Source organism: Oncorhynchus kisutch, linkage group LG10 (assembly GCF_002021735.2).
Source record: "Oncorhynchus kisutch isolate 150728-3 linkage group LG10, Okis_V2, whole genome shotgun sequence".
In the NCBI taxonomy this organism is placed as follows: domain Eukaryota; kingdom Metazoa; phylum Chordata; class Actinopteri; order Salmoniformes; family Salmonidae; genus Oncorhynchus; species Oncorhynchus kisutch.
In genome coordinates this window covers 56,009,989-56,021,216 of record NC_034183.2, presented here as the reverse complement: position 1 = coordinate 56,021,216, position 11,228 = coordinate 56,009,989, and the positions used below count along the sequence as shown (strand labels likewise).

Below are 11,228 nucleotides of genomic sequence, written 5' to 3'. Positions count from 1 at the left end.
CACCTGATATTGCAACTGCTCGGCATCTGACTGTAAGGCGCTACAGATGGTAGTGCGTATGGCCCAGTACATCACTGGGGCCAAGCTCCCTGCAATCCATGACCTACAGTATATAATAAGTGGTGTCAGAGGAAAGCCCATAAAATTGTCAGAGACTCCAGTCACCCAAGTCATGTTTTCTCTGCTACCGCATGGCAAGCGGTACCGGAGCGCCAAGTCTAGGACCAAAAGGCTCATTAACAGCTTCTACCCCCAAGCCATAGGACTGCTGAACAATTAATCAAATGGCCACCGGACTATTACATTGACCCCCCCCATTTGTTACGTACATTGCTGTTTATTGTGTTACTATTTATACTTTATTTTATTTGGTAAATATTTCCTTAACTCTTCTTGAACTGCACTGTTGGTTAAGGGCTTGTAAGTAAGCATTTCAATGTAAGGTCTACAATTGTTCTATTCGGCGCGTGTGACAAAGTTTGATTTGATTTGACTGCCACAGGAAAGGAATATCTAGAGTTACCTCTGCTGCAGAGGATAAGTTCATTAGAGTTACCAGCCTCAGAAATTGCAGCCCAAATAAATTGCAGCCCAAATAAATGCTTATCAGAGTTCAAGTAACAGATACAGCAACTGTTCAGAGGAGACTGTGTGAATCAGGCCTTCACGGTTGAATTGCTGCAAAGAAACCACTACTAAAGGACACCAATAATAATAAGAGACTTGCTTGGGCCAAGCATATTATCAATGGACATTAGACCGGTAGAAACCTGTCCAAATTAGAGATTTATGGTTCCAACCACTGTGTCTTTGTGAGTGAACATATGATCTCTGCGTGAGTGGTTCCCACTGTGAAACATGGAAGAGGAGGTGTGATGGTGCTTTGCTGGTGACTCTGTCAGTGATTTATTTCAAATTCAAGGCACACTTAACCAGAAAGGCTACCACAGCATTCTGCAGCGATACGCCATCCCATCTGGTTTGCGCTTAGTGGGACTATATTTGATTTTTAAACAGGACAATGACCCAACACAACTCCAGGCTGTGTAAGGGCTATTTGACCAAGAAGGAGAGTAATGGAGTGCTGCATCAGATGACCTGGCCTCCACGATCACCCGACCTCAACCAAATTGAAATGGTTTGGGATTAGTTGGACCGCAGAATGAAGGAAAAGCAGCCAACAAGTGCTCAGCATATGTAGGATCTCCTTTACTGTTGGAAAAGCATTCCAGGTGAAGCTGATTGAGAGAATTCACTATTATTCTACAAAGTATAAAATAATAATTAAAAAAATAAAAACCTGGAATGAGTAGGTGTGTCCAAACTTTTGACAGGTACTGTTTTTTGATTTGTTTAACACTTTTTTGGTTGCTACATGATTCCAAACCCTTGAATGAGTAGGTGTGTCCAACCTTTTGACTGATACTGTATATACACTACCATTCAAAAGTTTGGGGTCACTTAGAAACGTCCTTGTTTTTTTTAAGAAAAGCTCATTTTTTGTCCATTAAAATAACATCAAATTGATCAGAAATACAGTGTAAACATTGTTATTGTTGTAAATGACTATTGTACCTGGAAACTGCTTATTTTTTATGGAATATCTACATAGGCGTACAGAGACCCGTTATCAGCAACCATCACTCCTGTGTTCCAATGGCACGTTGTGTTAGCTAATTCAAGTTTATCATTTTAAAAGGCTAATTGATTATTAGAAAACCATTTTGTAATTATGTTAGCACAGCTGAAAACTGTTGATCTGATTAAAGAAGCAATAAAATTGGCATTCTTTAGACTAGTTGAGTATCTGGAGCATCAGCATTTGTGGGTTCGATTACAGGCTCAAAATGGCCAGAAACAAAGAACTTTGTTCTGAAACTTGTCAGTCTATTCTTGTTCTGAGAAATGAAGGCTATTCCATGCGAGAAATTGCCAAAACCTGAAATCTTGTAGAACTCCGCATACTACTTCCTTCACAGAACAGCGCAAACGTTCTCTAACTAGAATATAATGAGGAGTGGGAGGCCCCGGTGCACAACTGGGCAAGAAGACAAGTACATTAGAGTGTCTAGTTTGAGAAACAGACCCCTAACAAGTCCTCAACTGGCAGCTTCATTAAATAGTACCCACAAAACACCAGTCTCAACATCAACAGTGAAGAGGCGACTCCGGGATGCTGGCCTTCTGGGCCAGAGTTCCTCTGTCGAATATCTGTGTTCTTTTGCCCATCTGAATCTTTTCTTTTTATTGGCCAGTCTGAGATCTGGCTTTTTGTTTGCAACTCTGCCTAGAAGGCCATTATCTCGGAGTTAATGAGTTAATGTATACCTGTCAGAACTCATCTTCTTTCTAGCCTATCTACTCTGCTATTTTCCCACTACTGCTGCCAAGATTTGGCCAAACTATGGACACAAACACGAAGCGCAGCAAATGTCTTATGGGGGGATATTGTGTGTGCATACTGTTTAATTTACATATAGCTAGCTTAGCAAGAGCGATAAGGAGCCTGGTTGATTTGAGTTTGAGTCACACCCATATCTATCAGGCTTTTGATTGATGGGCCCTGGAGGAGAGAGAGAAAAGAGGAACAGGTTATTGGGAACATTGCTCTAGTACTGTTGTATTGCGGTATTGGACTGTCTTCACAAGGTTCTAATAATGGCTATTAAAATCCATACAGTTTGTCAAGCCTTTTCTCTTCAAGGTTATTGAAAATATATTGATTAGTCATAGATATTTTATTTATTTAACTAGGCAAGTCAGTTAAAGAACAAATTCTTATTTTCAATGATGGCCTAGGAGTTAACTGTGGGTTAACTGCCTGTTCAGGGGCAGAATGACAGATTTGTACCTTGTCAGCTCAGGGGTTTGAACTTGCAACCTTTCAGTTATTAGTCCAACGCTCTAACCACTAGGCTACCCTGCCACAAGGTTGTAGAAAAATATACTGTTAAAGATGTACGTATGCAAGATTTCAGACTGCATCTACTGCATGTTTATGTCTGTCTTGTTTTTCCTGTGAATTTCACTAGGAGGGAATTAGGATTTATAGCAATTTCCATGGGATCACTGAGAAGGGGTGCCATACGTGAGGAAATGAGGAGGCTATAATTGTAGCTGATGTCAAGTGCTCTCCTGTGTACTCTCCAGGAGTATACTGTGAAAGCTTTTTAATAGGATACTTTACAAGAATCATTACATGTATTAATTGGTTAGTTAAAAGAACCAATTAGAAAGATAAGATAATTAAAACTAGCTGTGTTAATTTCCCCATAGATAATATAACTTTACATTTACACAATCTTGTTAAATTTCTATTTCTAATTACTTGAAAATAAGATCAGTATGCTTTTACTGCTATCATTTGTCAAACCATTCAGTCAAACCTGTTCAGTATGACTAGTCACCTGAAAAAGCCAAACTGAATAATTTAGCAGAGATACAGGTACAATAGCACATTCCAGTATATATCAAACCAACATACACTTTTTTATGCATCCATTAGTGCATTTTAACCTGAGGAGAATATAAGATAGCAGGTCCCGGTTTCCCAAAAGCATCTTAAGGCTAAGTTCATAGGATACTATTGTGAACGATGAACTTAGCCTTAAGATGTTTTTGGGAAACCGGGCCCAGGATTCCATTTCTCAGCTAAGCTATATTCTTTACAGGTACGTCTGTTTGGGTTTCAACAAGTAGAAAAGCCCTAACGAACACAACAGAGATCCAATGCATAACCTCTTGTTTGTATACTCTCATTGATGGTGGAGCGGACCGCTTGGGATAACGTAGCATTGAATTATTGACCACATATTTCAGGAAACAACTTCATATGAAATAATCTTCAGCATTATTCCATAGACATCCATAAATAATAAACAGTATTGATTTGATACGTACCAGAACCAAGAGGGGGACAAAGAGACTGTAGGCTACAATGCACATTTTCTAATCAAATTATGATACTGGGAATGTTATGAAATGCACAAGAATGAGGGGTTGTGGAATAAGCACAAGAGAAAAGCTGAAACAAGTTGAGTACTTCAACCCCTCTGCTGCCCCTAGGTTGTATGTGCAGTAGCCTTAGCAGACGTCTTTGGAAAGGGCCGATTTAAAAGCTACGCAGACGTGATCTGCACCCGGACTAGACAAAGCAGTGCTCACCATACCACAATCTTGATGATTTGCATTTGTGGCCCAGCACAAATGTCACACTTAGCATCGCTAATGTGTTTATGGTTACATACTGATGTTCTTTCTTACTGGCTCCTTGGTCATTTCTTTACAAGATTGAGGGCCACTGTTTCTGCCACAACTCTGAAGTTCAAACAAGCACATGTATAACTAATGCAATATGCCAAACTAAAGCCCCTGAGAGACCCCTACAATGTGATTCCTGGAACGAAAATGTCATTAATGTCCCTTTCTTTATGTATATTTGGCCAATAAATGCTGTATTGCTGTCACTCACAACCTATTTGCTTATATTTATAACATGTTATTTTAATTGCCATTTTTTTCTCCCACCAGTGTTTTTCCCCATATCTTGCATTCTCACAACACAGCATTTGGTGATTCATTTTAAGTGGCAGCTCACTCTGGTCAATACCCCAATGGCCAGATGTACAGTGTAAGTGTTTACAATTTTTTTTTACAGTTGGGGATAAATATAGCTTTAACTATTGTCATTGACCTTTAAAAAAATATATATATAATATCTTACATTATTCAAGATGTGTTAGTGGATAACCTGACAGACTGTAAAATTATAAATGTGATAAATAATTACTGCAAAATGGTGCTGTTATCAAACATTTCTTTTTTTAGACATATCATACCTAATGTGCAGTGGACCTCGTTTTACACTACACATTCATAATACCACATTTAACGTTCATGAACCTCGCTCTGTGAATTTGTCTTCTTAATGCTATAGTAGTCCTCTACGGGAACAATTTGACAAATAGCACCCATTGTTTTCTCTACACTGTTGTACAATGGAATTCAATAAAGAGGTTCCCACACATACATGTTACCTTGACAGTAGGTGGTAAAAAGATTGCCAGGTTGGTTTCCAAGGGCAAGGAAATGTGATAGGGTAAGGGAAAATGAGGAGGTGTGTCTTCTGATTGATGACTGCATGTTGACTGATTGGGGAAGGATGATTGCCACCTGTGAGGAGGGGAGAAGGAGAGAAAAGAAACACACACACACAGAATACCTGTATCCGTAACAGTCACACTTGTAAACATACTGTACATATGGAACAATGTGGTGGAGAGAGGCTTCAGACAGTATAATAAAGGCCTACAATGACATTTCAGTAGATACAATACCAGTGGAGACAATGTTAAACCCTGAGTCAAGTAGCTGTTTGCCATTGTGAAACCTTTGTTTTCAGTACATACCATGTCAATCATACCATATTAACGACAGGAATCTGTTTGAGAATGTCACTGTTTAATCATAGAACAAAAAAGTATTACGTTATGCTTCCCACACCCACACCCACGGTATTAAAACTGTATTTTCAAATGCCATTCTCAGACACTTTACCGCTGGGGGTAACGGAGGTATGAGACCATTTTGGAAGCGGATGCTGTTTTTGGTTGCCACTGGTGGAATCTGAACACTGAATTCTTTACAAGCAGCACAGGAATTCAGTGCTTGGAGCAAAGTGAATGCCATCCAAGCAATGAGTGCACAATTTTCAACATACACTAGATTACAGGACATGTATTAATCTTGAGTGCCTCTATTTCGACAAACCACACCTGTCAAACTCAACACAAAACAGCAGTGGAAGCGTGTTACTGTATTGGCGAGTTTAGAATCTAATTGCATGTGCATTGTTGCAATACATGACTGTGGGAGTATTGTAAAATAAATAAACAAAGAAATATTGTATTGTATGTTGTGGAAGGATACATTTACATTACCAGCCAGCCAGCACATTTGGTTCCTTGGAAGTTGTGGGAACGTAAGGTTTCCCTTTGGTTCTGGGAATGAAGCCATACCTTGCCTGACTGGTAAAACAGATTTTTTTTTTTTTACTTTCTGAGAAACGGACGTGAAAATGTAGCCTGGTCTGGGAACTTATATTTTTATTGATGTTCTGAGAACGTTTTACTGTGGTTACTTTAAAGTTTTCCTGGGAGGTTTTTATTCATTTATGCAGTAGGCTATTTGGAGGTTTTTGAATGACTTCCTCAATAAGAGTTTTAACACTCCTTGCGTATTGTACATATATTATACTTTTGTGAACTCCAAGCACATATAGGACAGATGGAAATGTGTTTCCTTAGGCATTAAATCACACAAACACATTTCTTTTTTTATTGTAACACAGAGATTTGAACCTGTAATCTTCAGTTCTCTATCCATGTAATTAGTCCACTGCATCACCTGGATGGAGGTACAGAAACATGACATGTTTTTTACTCATACAATGCAGATGATTTTAGTCTGATCAAACAGACCCAATTTCAAAGGAAATAAGCACTCATTAACATCAGCTGATGCCAATTAGTGGGCGCAGCCAACACACCTGAACACACTTACAAAGATAGAGTTTGTATATGTTGTATATGTACAGTTGTAGTCAGACGTTTACATACACCTTAGCCAAATACATTTAAACTCAGTTCTTCACAATTCCTGACATTTAATCCTTGTAAAAATTCCCTGTCTTAGGTCAATTAGGATCACCACTTTATTTGAAGAATGTGAAATGTCAGAATAATAGTAGAGATAATGATTTATTTCAGCTTTTATTTCTTTCATCACATTACCAATGGGTCAGAAGTTTACATACACTCAATTAGTATTTGGTAGCATTGCCTTTTAAATGTTTAACTTGGGTCAAATGTTTTGGGAAGCCTTCCACAAGCTTCCCACAATAAGTTGGGTGGATTTTGGCCCATTCTTCCTGACAGAGCTGGTGTAACTGAGTCAGGTTTGTAGGCCTCCTTGCTCGCACACGCTTTTTCAGTTCTGCCCACAAATGTTCTATAGGATTGAGGTCAGGGCTTTGTGATGGCCACTCCAATACCTTGACTTTTTTGTCCTTAAGTCCTTTTGCCACAACCTTGGAAGTATGCTTGGGGTCATTGACCATTTGGAAGACCCTGTGACCAAGCTTTAACTTCCTGACTGATGTCTTGAGATGTTGCTTCAATATATCCACAACATTTTCCTACCACATGATGCCATCTATTTTGTGAAGTGCACCAGTCCCTCCTGCAGCAAAGCACCCCCGCAACATGATGCTGCCACCCCGTGCTTCACGGTTGGGATGGTGTTCTTTAGCTTGCAAGCCTTCCCCTTTCTCCTCCAAACATAACGTTGGTCATTATGGCCAAACAGTTCTATTTTTGTTTCATCAGACCAGAGGACATTTCTCCAAAAGGTACGATCTTTGTCCCCATGTGCAGTATCCCCAAACCGTAGTCTGGCTTTTTCATGCGGGTTTGGAGCAGTGGCTTATTCCTTGCTGAGCAGCCTTTCAGGTTATGTCGATATAGGACTCGTTTTACTGTGAATTGAGATACTTTTGTACCCGTTTCCTCCAGCATCTTCACAGGGTCATTTGCTGTTGTTCTGGGATTGATTTGCACCTTTCACACCAAAGTATGTTCATCTCTAGGAGACAGAACGCGTCTCCTTCCTGAGCGGTATGACGGCTGCGTGGTCCCAAGGTGTTTATACTTGCGCACTATTGTTTGTAAAGATGAACGTGGTACCTTCATGCGTTTGGGAATTGCTCCTAAGGATGAACCAGACTACCGGTCTACAATTTTTGTCTGAGGTCTTGGCTAATTTCTTTTGATTTTCTCATGATGTCAAGCAAAGAGGCACTGAGTTTGAAGGTAGGCCTTGAAATACATCCACAGGTACAACTCCAATTGACTCACATTATGTCAATTAGCTTATCAGAAGCTTCTAAAGCCATAACATAATTTTCTGGAATTTTCCAAGCTGTTTAAAGGCACAGTCATTTTAGTGTATGCAAACTTCTGACCCACTGGAATTGTGATACGGTGAATTATAAGTGAAATAATCTGTCTGTAAACAATTGTTGGAAAAATGATTTGTGTCATGCACAAGGTAGATGTCCTAACCGACTTGCCAAAACTGTAGTTTGTTAACAATACATTTGTGGAGTGGTTGAAAAATGAGTTTTAATGACTCCAACCTAAGTGTATGTAAACTTCTGACTTCAACTGTATATTTTAAGAATGTTTTTAAATAACATTCTTAAAACGTTCTATGAAGTTTTCTTGTGTTTTTTTTATGGAAAGTTTTCTTAACGTTCTTGGAACAATTTGAGAACATGGCTTTAAAAAGAACCATGAGGAAATATGTAGGAAACTTTATGCTAAAGTACTGAATTGGGGGGGGTCAAGTTCCTTAAATTGTGCTGTGAATGTTCCCAGAATGCTGTGGGAAAGTTGTATGCAAAATAACCATAGGACAACCATGCTCTCGCCAAGCTCTAAGAAGCATATGGTTCTCAGAACACTGTGTGCTAGCTGGGGAGCCCATATTCCTTTATGTCAATGTGCATCATGGCCTCTATAGAAGAGAATAAAATAAAAAGTGCTGGTAGCTTTAATCAATGGCTTGGGACACAAATACGGTTTAGCTTCCATTCATTAGAGGTAGAAGAAGGAGGCGATTAATTTGTATCCCCACAGTAAATGTTTCACCAGTGGAATTAGGTGGAGGGTGCCAAACCAATAGCCAGAGCTGTTTGTCAGCGTTGGTGTGTACTCCGTGTGATATGGAGACATTGTAGGAAAACAGCAGTCCATCAAAAATGTATCTTGTCAATCCCCTGTGTATTTTCATATCATGCCAAAACGGAGGCCTTCTTTGTATGCAGGTGTTGAATGGGATTAGGCCTGCACAGGTATTCGTCTCCTCTCCAGCAGGGCTTGGGGAATGGAGAAGTGAAGCACTGAGTTGCCATGGTTTCCAGCTCATCTCTGCCTCTCTAACCAGCACTGCTCTATGGGACTTGTGCATCAGTACATCCTGAGCAAGAGACCTGAGGATATCAGAAAATATTTGTTGATACCATGAGGTGAAATGCTGTCGCAAAACATATTTTTAAGCATCGATCATGACCGATGCGGTCTTTAACGACAACATAACACTGATCATTCCTTCGTATAGGCCTTTCTTTTGTACTCTGAATTAGCAAACAGACACCCATCAAGACATCACCTGCTATCTGATGTGTTAAGAAGATAGGGTGAGGAGGTAAAAATAACATTCTCTCCTCTCTCTCTCTCTAACAACAACAGAGAGAGAGAGAGAGAGAGAGAGAGAGTCAATATATTTCAAATGCAATCTTTTGGCTGTAAGTCAGCAAAGATTTGTGCATAATAATAGCATCAAATCAAATGAGAAGCTCTGGGAAATTACTACTCCCATGATGCATAGTTTTATCCCTGTGCCAGTTCTTGGATTCACAAGAGCATCTTAATGTGAACATTAACATTTGAACCCTCTGGGTCATAAAACGATTCTGTGCAGTATGAAGTCCTCAAGACATTCAACACTAGGGAGAACCCTGGCTAGGCTTACATTATTGCAGTTATCTCCAGAATGTTGTCTGAAAGGAGGTCAGAATGTAGGAGGTCAGAATACTGATAGAAGGGCAGTTTGTCCATAATGAGAGGATGGTCCCACAAAAAAATGATGGATTTAGGGACCCCTTTTAACAATGCAATAACTCCAAGCTTTGCTAAGTCTCACAATTTGCCTGTCATTTCCCTTGTGATTTTTCGCAAATACACACCAGATGAGCCTTACCGTCTATCAACTCAATGAAGGGAGGAACATAAATGCATAACATTAATATGCTTTATCTTGTCATCCTTTTGAAAAGCAAGATCATTAAGTTTGATCATACACACATGAACAGCATGCATGTCAGAAGGTGGGTGTAGCTGGTGCATGAAGTCAGATGCAGGAAAGCAGAATGAGTGAGCAACGTACTTTCCCCAACAAGGCACAAGGTAACAATTACACTTGACCAAAACAAGACGGTGAACACAGCACCCGTCAAAAAACCACAGCCATCAAAATAAACCTAACTGAACATGAAATAATCCCGCACAACACCATGGAGGAAACAGAGGGTTTAAATACAGGAACAAATAATTGTGAAATGGAAAACAGGTGTGTGGAAACAAAGACAAAAGCAAAGGAAAAAGAGAAGTGGATCGGCGATGGCTAGTAGACCGGCCTAGTTTTTGGCTAACATTATCAGAACTCTAATAGAGGCAGCATTGACCTAACAATGTTCCTCTCATTTCCTCTCACAGTTGATTTCTAATTTGCTGAATGTAAATTGATTCAGAGAAAATGACTTACCATTCTACTATGATTTCCTGTGAGAAAATATATATTTATATATATATATATATTAATATATATATTTTTTTTTTATTTTTTGACCAAATGTAATAATAAATACAATTTAACAGGAAAAGAAAACAAACTCCCACCCTCACTTCCCTTTTCCCAACCCCACCCAGACATAAATAAAGAGGATCTTGACTTAAGAGGAGCTCTGTTGATAGTCTCCAGAGGAGCTACAGGAAACATGTCTTAAACTGTGAGTAGAATTGCTTTCCCGTGTCCTCAGTAGCCCTTGTGGAGTTCTTTCTGTTCTCCACTCGCAGGAGAAAAAGAACGTGTAAAATTTTCACTGTTGAGTACACAAAGACAGGCCAGATTTAGCTCCTAAACAAAAGCAAACAATCTTTAAAAGAAAGTATATTGCCTTTATATTTTTCCTTAACATTGGCTGATTTGTCTTGTCATATCTCAGATATGAAGACACTTGGTTTTCCCATGACTCACTTCTGACTTGAGATTAGACAAGGATTGTGCAAATTTCTCCCAACGATTTTCTCCATATCTAACAATCTTCTGGCAACATTCCCAGAATTAATGCACTTTTATATTGTTGATGCGTTTATCAATGTCATACCAACCCTGCATTTGCAATAAGATGAGTAACCCATCAGTAAAGATATATTTGAGATTGTCATCTATTCATTGCAGAGTTCATTCATTTCCACCATCATTACACGTTTTTGGACTCCTTGAACAGTGCGTGACACCATACAGACCAAAATAGTGCCACATAAAGTAATAAGACACACAGGAGACATGCCTCCGTCCACTTCTGAGCCTCTGTATCACATGGAGGG

General features: G+C 39.3%; 1 long non-coding RNA gene across 1 annotated transcript; it reads right to left on the bottom strand.

Annotated features, from left to right (window-relative positions):
• Window positions 1-8,594: 8,594 nt before the first annotated feature.
• LOC116375746 (uncharacterized) lies at window positions 8,595-10,126 on the bottom strand. Its single transcript, XR_004211122.1, has 2 exons — window positions 9,820-10,126; window positions 8,595-9,049 (listed from the first exon to the last, which is right to left on the bottom strand). It is a non-coding gene; the product is annotated as an uncharacterized LOC116375746 (long non-coding RNA).
• Window positions 10,127-11,228: the final 1,102 nt, after the last annotated feature.